The sequence below is a fragment of the Leuresthes tenuis genome, unplaced genomic scaffold (genome assembly GCF_036924035.1).
Source record: "Leuresthes tenuis unplaced genomic scaffold, fLeuTen1.0.hap1 SCAF_2, whole genome shotgun sequence".
NCBI classification, from domain to species: Eukaryota; Metazoa; Chordata; class Actinopteri; order Atheriniformes; family Atherinopsidae; genus Leuresthes; species Leuresthes tenuis.
The window spans coordinates 23,830,671-23,841,370 of NW_027325356.1; positions in this window are offsets into that span (position 1 = coordinate 23,830,671).

Sequence of the window (10,700 nt, forward strand, 5' to 3'; positions counted from 1 at the left end):
CCACTGAAAAAGTTTCAAGCAAAGTTTTTGAGGGGAAGTGAAACCGAGGAGAGATTGTTCGACACCTCTGGCGGCCTGCCGTCGCATTACAATGTGGTCCTTCTGAGAGACTCAGACAGGACGAATGAATGTGTTGCTGGTGCAGTGTCAGCTGCCACTGAAGGCCTGGCAACGCAGGACAAGTCCATTTAAGAACCTGCCAGATGCACGGGCGATTTATAGGATATAAGGTGAGCATTAAGCGATTCAAAAACACAATGTAAACATATCAAACTAAAACAAGTTCATATAGAATAAGAAATAAAAGTTTCAGCTATACAAATCAATATGCTGGACTATCAGAAGCAGTAAGAAGTTTTAACAACAACAAAAAAAAAAAACAACAACAGATGGCCAATCACAGACACCCAAACATGTTTTAAAGAATCTAAAAAGTTTGAATATTTTACATTTATTTTGACAAATGTATTTGATATGATACCTGAGAAATTGTCTCATTCTCACATTTGTGTTTGCTTTCTTAGCTCCTCCCTTTGTTGATTCATAAATATAGTTTGATCACATGGCTGCCATTCTGTCATTTAAAATGTGCACTGGCTTCCATCAAAGAGTTGATTTTAAAATACTGCTGTTGCTTTATGGAGCTTTAGATGGGGTCAAAGTTCATATCAAATCTTCTTGTACATTCTGAACCCTCAAGACATCCCAGGTCACCAGGAACTTGCTTGTTTTCTGTCCCCAGCTGCCCTCAACCTTTTATGCACCATATATGTGAAATAAACTCCCAGAGAACTGCGGGACTGCATCAATTCTTGCTTCTCTTAAATCAAATGCTAAGATGTTCCTGTTTACTGCTGCATTTAATTAACAGATTTAATTGAAGACGTTGATGAATAACTTTCACTGCACTGTACCTCTCTCTCTCTCTCTCTCTCTCTCTCTCTCTCTTACTCTCTCTCTCTCCGTTTTGCCTTCTTTAATCCGTAAGTTCAGTTTTAATGTTTGTATGTTCTATGTAAAGCATTAAAAATCACCTCGTTGTTGAAATGCGCTGTATAATTAGAGTTCCTTTGCCTCGCTTTGCCTTAATTGTGCAACCCTGGATTTCAGAGATTGGTGAGCAATTAAGTGGCAAAATAATGTTAAATCGGATATTTAAACACCTTGAAAATGCAGCTATAAAACAAAGTGCTCCTCTTCTCAGTTTTACCACTCCCCACATTCTCTGGCTGTCTCTGTAAAGATACCAGCTGCCTGATACAGCACTTAAAGATGACAAGGGCAGATCTCACTGGCTCATCTTTTATATTGAAGTGCTGAAGGATGGCCAATGACAATTTTATTTCCACACATGAAGTCTGATGGCTGTTGAGAGAAAACAGTTTTTATTTTGCATTCTTACACAACTGAAATTCTAATGAGAACCTGTTGGATGGGCTTCATCTTGTATTGCAGCACATGCTTATTCCAATCCAATTTCCTGCCAAATGCCCAAGGAGGTGCACTGTATAAGGAAGGAGGGCAGTGATGGAATCACATAATTGTAAAGTAAAATGAGGTGCAGAGATATAGGACACAATAGCTAATTTAATGAGGAAGAAAGAACATTTTGTGAGTCAGTCATTTTTATATACCATCTGTTTATTTGCTAAAAAAAGGGAAATATAAGATTATTACCTTCTCCACCTAATAATTCATCAGAACATTGAGCTTATATTATATCTATCTTTCTATTTCAATCTCTTTTTTCATCAGTCATCAATCATCTCTCTAACCCACCTGACAGACTCCACAAAGCACTGAGTTCTGAGAAAAGCAGTCACACGCATTTGTGCCAGTCGTCTTCAAACACACATCAACAGATGCTCTTCAACCATCCTCCGCTCATTTTTTTAAAACAGCGGGACACTTTCAGACAGAGAGGACATTTTACAGAATATCCTCCCTGCTCCATTTGTACACATCCCAGAATTTACATGTGCAATAATTTCGGTGCCAGAATCCAGAGTGATACAAAGTAGTTTGTGGGATCCTGACCACAGCTCTGTACTCTTTCAGCAACATGCTCCCTCCTATCAGAGAGGCTTGAATAGATAAGTCTGATACACCGGTTTTGCACATGTGATGCTAATAAAGCTTGAGAGTGAAAGAGTGGCACTCGTGAGAAAACAGAGCATCTCATCATCTTTATTAGGAGGGTTTGTTACACATACTTATCCACTGATTAAATAAGGAGCAGGATGAGTCAATATTAGCTCAACAGCTAAATGAGCTGGTTATTCTCGCAGATTCTGTCACTAAAGTAATTTGACGTGTGTTTATTGTGCCTTTTCAATACCGATGGAGAAAAAAAAAGCCCCAAAGCTGCATTTATTGGCTTAATATGTGCTGAACACGCATTTCACAGTTCCTCAATCGTGCCCTGTATGTATTGAAGTGGACAATGTGCTGTATAGAGAGGTGAAGAAGGTATACTTTATCTTCATTAACTGATGTAAGAAATACATAAGTTTGCATTTAAGCAAGAACTTTTGGAAATGTGTATTAGGTGGGTTAGTAAGGTAGATTCTTTCACACATAAAGATGTGTGGACACACATTAAGATGAAGACCTCTTTGTTATGACCTCCTTAACCAGAGATTGCTGGTGTTACCCTTCCTTTAGACTTAGAACATTACTCAAAGGGAAAATGAACAAAGTTCTGACCAAATTCTCAGAATAAATCTTTAGAAATCTCCATATGTGTGGCTAGGAAATGCTTAGCAATGAGTAGGAAATCTGACTCCCCTCCTATATTTGATCCATCTTAATCAGAGACTTTAACGACGCAATACTTTCCAGAAAATTTGGCAACCAGGTAGATTATACAGGAATGTAACATCAACCATATGTTGCAGAAGGTGTAAAGCCTTTATGGAAAAGATAACAGATATAGTACAATGCTCAAGTATTGATGTATCTGGATTTGAATCTTTCACAGCACTGATTTTTTTTAATGAAAAAAAAAAACTACTTTATTTATCCCAGACGGAAATTATATGATTATGTTGGAGGTAAGAACCTGTTTCTTAAAATTTCCTTTTCTCTGTTATTATAATGAGATATAGAATAATAAAAAAAAACATGTAGTCGCATGCAATAAGAGAGAGTTAAGGTTATTTAATAAATACACGTGGTCAGTAATGCATAATAACTGTTTTGCAATCCTAATATGGAATTTTTATTAAACTTTATGACTATGATATAAATTTGATTAATTATGTATAATGCCTCTCTTATAATAGCTTGCCATGTCCTCCTACTCCAACCCCGCCAACAATGATGAATAGCAAAAAAGGAACATAAAAGAAAAAATAACAATGCATCACTTTCCCAGAGCTGAGGAATGAAACTATTGCATCAAACTACCAGTAGGTGCTGCTGTAAGTCAGCGTTACTTAAGGGTGGGTGGGGGTGGTGTTTACAGGGAGACTGAAATGGAGAGTGATGACAATCTGATTTTCCTCCACGTGAAGCAGTCCTCTCCCATATTTTCCATTTCTCTGTTCCCCTGAGTCTGGTCCAAAGTGAGGTGAAGAGTAATGTGATGCTGTTTAGTGTAGAATGCTCAGTTTTCAATTATATCCACTATCATTACTGTTGTCAGCAGTGGCAACATCAACAACTAGTCAGTTTTACATTATTTTTTCAAGATAGTATCTGAAATGAACACAAAGTGATTCTGACTTAAACCCGTACCACTATAAAAGATGTGAACACATACGTTACTATTGGCATATGTTGATCATGATTGTCGTCAAAACATTCTTAAACTGCCGTTTATGTAACAATGTGAAAGCAGAATTTTGTGACAAATCACTGTTTAGTATGTGCGCTGCACATTGTGTTCAGACAAACAGCTTCTGAATACAATTATTTTCTGCTGTGTTTTGACAACTGTAAAGCCATCTCAGGCGGGACTATTTCAACATCCGGTCTGTGTAGAATTTATGCTGTTGAAAATTGCTTAATCCACACAAACTTTTGCATATTTATTAAAATGTGTTAAATATATCCCCAAAATATATATTTTTGTATGTGTTAAAGGTAACATACAGACCCACTCAAACTCTATTAATCTCAGACTCTCACACTGTGGATACAGGTAAGATCAATCCAAAATGTCTGTCTGCAAAGCCAAAACACTTTCTATACACTGTATTATATTGGATATTTTACATAATGAGGGAGAGTTTTTGTAGTGTTAAACTTAGCACGCAGACTTTATTAGTGAATTATTATGCTTAAAACTGAAATTATGTGCGATTGGCTCGAGGGTTTGCCTGCAGTGCTCCTCTTTGAACTGCTTGAAAGGCGAATGAAGAGGTAAAAGTCTACCCTTAAATATTGATAGCAACACTGTTGTCAGGCAGTGTGACCATGAACAATTACAAGCAAGCGTCATCAAGCAAAAAGGTGCTGGTTCTTCACCAGACTGCTGAACGACTTCCTGCCACAATCTGTCAGGCTGTTAGATTAACCTGAACTACGCACTAATATCGTACTTTATCATGCATTTATTTCACCACAGCTACTTAACTGCTGCAATAACTATACTTAATAATGCCTTCTGTGTGAATATTAAGAAGTCTTTCACTCACACTAACAAGCTAGTTTAAAAAAAAAGCCAAAGTGCTGCCATAGCAGGATATCCAATAAAACAGAAAACTCCAAAAAAACTTCAACCAAGGCGCGACACACAGCAAAAGAACAACAAGGATCTGGCACTGACCAGAATAAACCTGGGAGTATGCATACAGAGGGGGCGAATGGCAAACAAAGGGCAGGTGGTGAAAATTGGCTGATTGAATCCAGGTGCGTGTGGAGAGCAGAAAGTAAGACTGACTGAGGAAATGCAACAGAAACACAGTAAATGAAACAGATAAGATCCAAATCCAAAGGAACTTAACCGAGCCGAACACAGAAAAAAATGGAAATTAAAATGAAAAATTAACTCAAAAGCTTCATACACAAACACTGGCATTTTGATAACTGCAAGTTTTCCTATCAGTTTGTGCCTGTCATCCACATGTAAACACAGTTATGGGCACTGAAACTGAGCTCTTTGGAAAACACCTTCCAGGGGGAATTTCTTTAACCTACTCCAATTGTGGCGTGTAGCTTTGTGTAGCCTGGAAAACCCTGGATTTGGGCTTATTCCGTCAGATTGTGTGCCTCTATTTCCTTGGTTGAACATCAGGACATATGCTGATTTAACCGTCTGAATGACGCACCGAGTCAAGATAGGACTGGTGTTAACTTTGCTCAAGTCTTTTTACTTGTTTTCACAATAATGTACAGTTACTGACTGACTGCAGTGAGGGACAGAGAAGTTACAGTGCTGCATGAAACAACCCTCCAATAACACAGTGTTTCATGGATCACATAACACTGCCTCACATTGTCCTGCATGATGTATCCTGTGGTGTAAGGCAAAATTACCTCTAAGCTTGATAAATTACATTCAAGGTGCCTACTTTCAGAGGTTTCATGCCATGACCAGTGTTTGTATTCTCTTTTACACCTTTTCACCAAACTCATTGCAATCGCCTGGCATTGAGAGAAACTGTTACACAAAGTAACCTGTTGATTCATGCTGATAGACGTAGATGCGAAGAAACAGTTTTTTTCCTTTATATTTTCTTAGAACATGGCTACTGAAGAATTACATTCGAGACTATTTCATCATAAGAGATCAAGTTATCATAGAAACCGAGAGGATGTCGTAATAGAAAGTGTGACCTTCAGGATCATTTCATTTGTCCCCAATCAGAAACAGTACTTTTTCACATCATTTTGTGTCAACAAAAGTTCATTTTCAAGTTTGCCAACGTGGTGATTCATACCGTCTCTACAAACTACACAAAGGGTGATGAAGTCATGAACAACCCTGAAGAGGTCCTGCTGGGTGTCATAACAATGATATATGATTTGCGAGTTGTTTATTGCAAAATTTTGCAAAATGATGTTTGAATTTTATAGACACAATGTCATTTCATGTCGTAATAAAATCCCTTACAAATGAATCATTTTCATTTGAAAGGATCGTTTTTGGCATTTGGTTCTAAAGGTGTCCTTAGCTACAGTCTTCTGGTTTAGGTTTACAGTTTAGCCTCTTCACCTCCACCGCTCCCCCCTCCCTTGTGACTGGTGTGTGTTGTCCCTGCCAAAGTCTGAAACATTATCACAACAGGATGTGGGCTGGGATAACACTGAGAGTGCTTCCTCTGCAGTGCCAGTCACCTGGGAGATTCTCCAATTATCACTGCATTTTAATGCAACCTCTGGGTCTGAGCCGTGCAGCAGCTCAGAAGAGCCACAATGAGAGAACATGAGCACTTTTGGGGGGGGGGGGGGGGCGCTTCTCTTGTTTTGTCTTTCTGGTTCAAGCGATTTTGAAATAGTGTCATTTAATATGTAAGGAACATGAACTCAATTTGTCCATAAGAGTTCACTGAACTGCAGCATGCGATGAAAACTAAACTGCCTGCAGTCAGCATCTGGTGCAATTACAAATTCCAGCTTAATACTTGGTTTTATGATTTTTTGATTTTTTTCAAACGTTAGGTCAATGGTTCTGACTAAAGGGCAATTAGCCAATAACTGCAGGTTATATAATTTATTTGCAGAATGAACTTGACTTTTTACTCATTTTGTTACTACGGCCAAGCAAAAGAAAAGAATTCAGATATCAAGAAAAGCAACAACAACAATTCAACTTAGATTTTCACTTAGTCTCGCTTTACCAGTAGAACGATACTTTTGATTTTCTGTTGTATATGAGAGATATCGATAATGCAGGTTTGTGTCATGATTTCCTTTAGAATAGCACCAGAAAAGACATATAGACATATAGAAATATAGACTCACAGGAGCACAAGTTGTTTTTCTGTCTTCCTGTAGGAGACTGCGATGCTGTCTCATCTTGAGGTGTAACATTTTGATTGTTGTCCTTTCGCAAGCTGATAGAACCAGTCAAGAAAGTATACAGGGAAGAGAAACACTGTCGTGCAGATGTAATTTCAGACATAATTTGTCCTGATTACGATTTTGAGCCTGACAAAGGAAATATGTTTAAGTAGCCAGAGAGAAAGCCAATTTGTTTCCTTTATACAGAATTTTTGTCAATAGCGAGTTACTGAGTTGCCGCCCACCCTTTTGTAATCCATGTTATTTAGATAAATGTTGTTGTAGATTGTGCTCGCTGAACACCCAAACATATATTTGTACTGTGTTAGACAGGAGTGAACTAATAGGATGTGATGCAAAGTAAAATGAAGAAATATGATATAGACATCTTGATTTAGTACGGGCTACTCAGACCATATTCAGTGTCAGAGCAGTTTATGAAAAGATTGTGGATACTAAGGCCTCAAGTGTGGTCAAACAGCTGACCGGCGTTTTTCTGTGGACAGACAAAGATACACACCAGTTCAGTTTAGATGTTAGATGATTAGATGATGGGTGGAGCCTCTGGCTGTATGCATTGCATGACTTTGTTGTTGTTCAGAAAAAAAGTGAATTTAGCTATAGATGATACCATGGAAAGCTTCAACAACCAGTTTGAAGCGTTCCACGTTTTCAAGGTGTTTGTGGCCAACCCCAACAGAACGCAGCCCATCCTGGATATCCTGCTGAAGAACCAGACCAAGCTCATCTTAATATAACGTAATAACGTAAAAAGTCAGTTTTAGTTAAAGAAGCAACAAATGTAATCCAGGAAACGGCGACCCCTGCTGCTAGCAGAAGGCAGGGCATATCAGCGATGTTAGGATCCTGCTGCTTCAGGGAGGAAGCTTTTTGCAACAGGTGGAAACATAAACATCAACGCAAAATACGGTTGTCTCAAGTAAGATTTCGCCTCGTTAAATGAGGACTGTCTTCCCTTTGGATGAGTGGAATTTTTAAGTCATACCTGGAACTGCTGTCAAATGGTACTTTTGCTGTTTTGATCGAGATTCGTTAATAAACAGGACGAGACACTCAAACAGTCAATTTTTTTCTTCTTGTTTTTCCGTGGTCATAAAAACAATATTAGCTTTAGTCATGGATGGGTCTTATTCATTTGAGTTTGTAAAGTTTGCATTGCTGATAAATCACCGTCCTGTTGGTTTTATGAAGCGTGTTCGAGTTGTGTCCACCTGACATGATGCTGTTTTAAAATGAATCATAAAAAAAACAAAACATTCAGGTTTGAGTAGTTTACTCATCCTTTGGTTATGACATGATTTTCCCCCCCATTGTCTGAAGACATTGTTCTGCTTCAGCAGATCAAAAATCTCAGTTTTTGTACTGTATCTTCATCTATTTTTTTTCTACTCATATGTGCCAGAGAAAATTACTGCAGAGCAGTCGATTATATAAAACACCCAATTCTAAAAGTGTACTGGCCGCATGGCAAGCTGAAAATTGCAAAGTAAAAGAACCAGAGAGAAATGTAGACAAGAAGTTATATTAGGAAAATGAGCCCAATCGATCTATTGCCAAAGTATATGACTGAAGACTAGAGTCTCAATAAGAGGCTTTGTATATTGCATGGAAAAACGTTTTAAAAGAATAACAAACAAGTTCTCATCATTTTTAGAATATACCGCCGTATATAAAACACTCACTGATGACCATCTAAAACATTGAACAAATTGTATACTGTAGATGAATAGAAACTAAATGGTGCCATAGTTTGCGTTTCTATGTTCACATTTGCATTTGCATTTTCAATTAAAATGTGTGCAATTTTCAGGATCTTGTTTTTGTTTGCATTATTAATTAAATAATGCATCCTGTATGTTGTATGTTGCAGTTGCAGTGCTGTGTAATTTCTGCTTCCAGCCTTCATCACTTGAAGCAGTAAATGTTCTACATAGAAAATATTCTGACTTGTCACAGCAGTGAAGGTATTGTAATGGCTGCATATCCATTACGGAAGGTCCTGCTTTGGTGGATGCTGGGTCATTATCATATATTCTATCCGAAAAAGGAATAAAAATTAGAAAAAGTTGGGATGATATGGAAAGTGCAGCAACTTATATTGTTTTGTTTTTTCTTTGCAAACCAACATATTTCACGATTTTTCTTGTCGGCTTCATTTAATCTGTTAACATGAAAGAATTTCTGTATTTCAGGCCTGCAACATATCAAAAGGATTTTTAGTGTTGAGGATATCAATCAGTGAAGTTTTCCGGTAGTTTTGTCTCGTTTTTCCTTCAAGAACTCCTTAAGGAAGTGCACATGGATCAAAATAATTGGTTATTAACCGACTTGTGGAAAACTTGAGGAAAAAGATATTGTGGAGATCTGTTTCTTTTGAATCAGATGTGTTAGAGCAGGGGTGCATCTAAAAAAGGGAGAGCAGTGGCCTTCGATGACCTGAATGGAGGAAAAACTGCCTTAAGATATGCAACAGTACGGGGATGTTGTTGTCACATTTGCTTTCAAAATTCTCCACATATTGAGTGCAAATGAGGACAGGTCTGGACTGCAGGAAGGCCAGTCCAGTACCCTCTTCTTCCTGAGCCATGAATTTGTAACATGCGTGGAATATGATTTTGCATGGTACCGTTGTAAAAGACACGGATGTACTTGGAAAAGATGCTTATTCTCAAGGAACTTGCATTAAAGCTGGCATCACAGAAGTGTAAATGAGCTTTGCCAAAGGCACTGATACAACCCTACACCATCACAGAGCCTAACTTTTGGGCTCATTGCTGATAACACTCTAGATGGTCCTTTTTATGTTTGGTTGCTTAATCCGTCGGTCGGGTCACGGGGGGGCTGGAGCCTATCCCAGCGGTCATCAGGCAAGAGGCGGGGTACGCCCTGGACAGGTCACCAGTCCATCACAGGGCCACACAGATGCAAACGAGACAAACAACCACGCACACACTCACACTCACTCCTAAGGACAATTTAGAGACACCAATTAACCTAACATGCCTGTTTTTGGACGTTGGGAGGAAGCCGGAGAAACCTGGAGAAAAAAAATGTCAATGGAAAAGGTTAATATAAGGTTTCTTTTTTTGTACAGTCATGGTTGAAGTGGCATCGGTGAATGTAACTCTGAACCGTCGTGTTTGATAAACCTTTCCCACAGTAATCTATTGGCCTTATAGATTTAAGTTATATATAGTCAACTATTGATCAATGATAGTTCTTCATGCAGTGCTGTCTGACACACTTATTTCAAGTTTTTCTGGTCTGTCTCCCATGATCAGCACCTCATTACACCTCAAGGTGTGCTATTATGTACTACCCTATTATCCTCACTCACAGGTTAACGTTATTCTGAAGATAGTAAGTCAGATGGTAAATGCAAAATCTTTCCTCTTTTTTTTGATCAAATAAAGCATTAGACAGTAAAGCAACTTTCATACCTTCTCAACTCTTGTTTCTTCAGTTAAGTGAACCTGTGACAAGCTTGTGTTGTAAACAGACAGTCATTGTAGCAAACCTGATTAAAAATCATATTGTTTTGATTTCAGATTTCCCACTTCCAATGTGATGGCAGCACCCTCTTGAGTCAGCAGTATTATGGGCAGGGGTATTGGCACAGCCTATTCAAACTGGCATCTTGCTCCGCCAATGAAAAATGGAAATAAAGATTGTTCAGCCATGAAATATTGAACGTTTCTTCCTTCTATTTCCCCTGCAAAGTTATGCCCTGC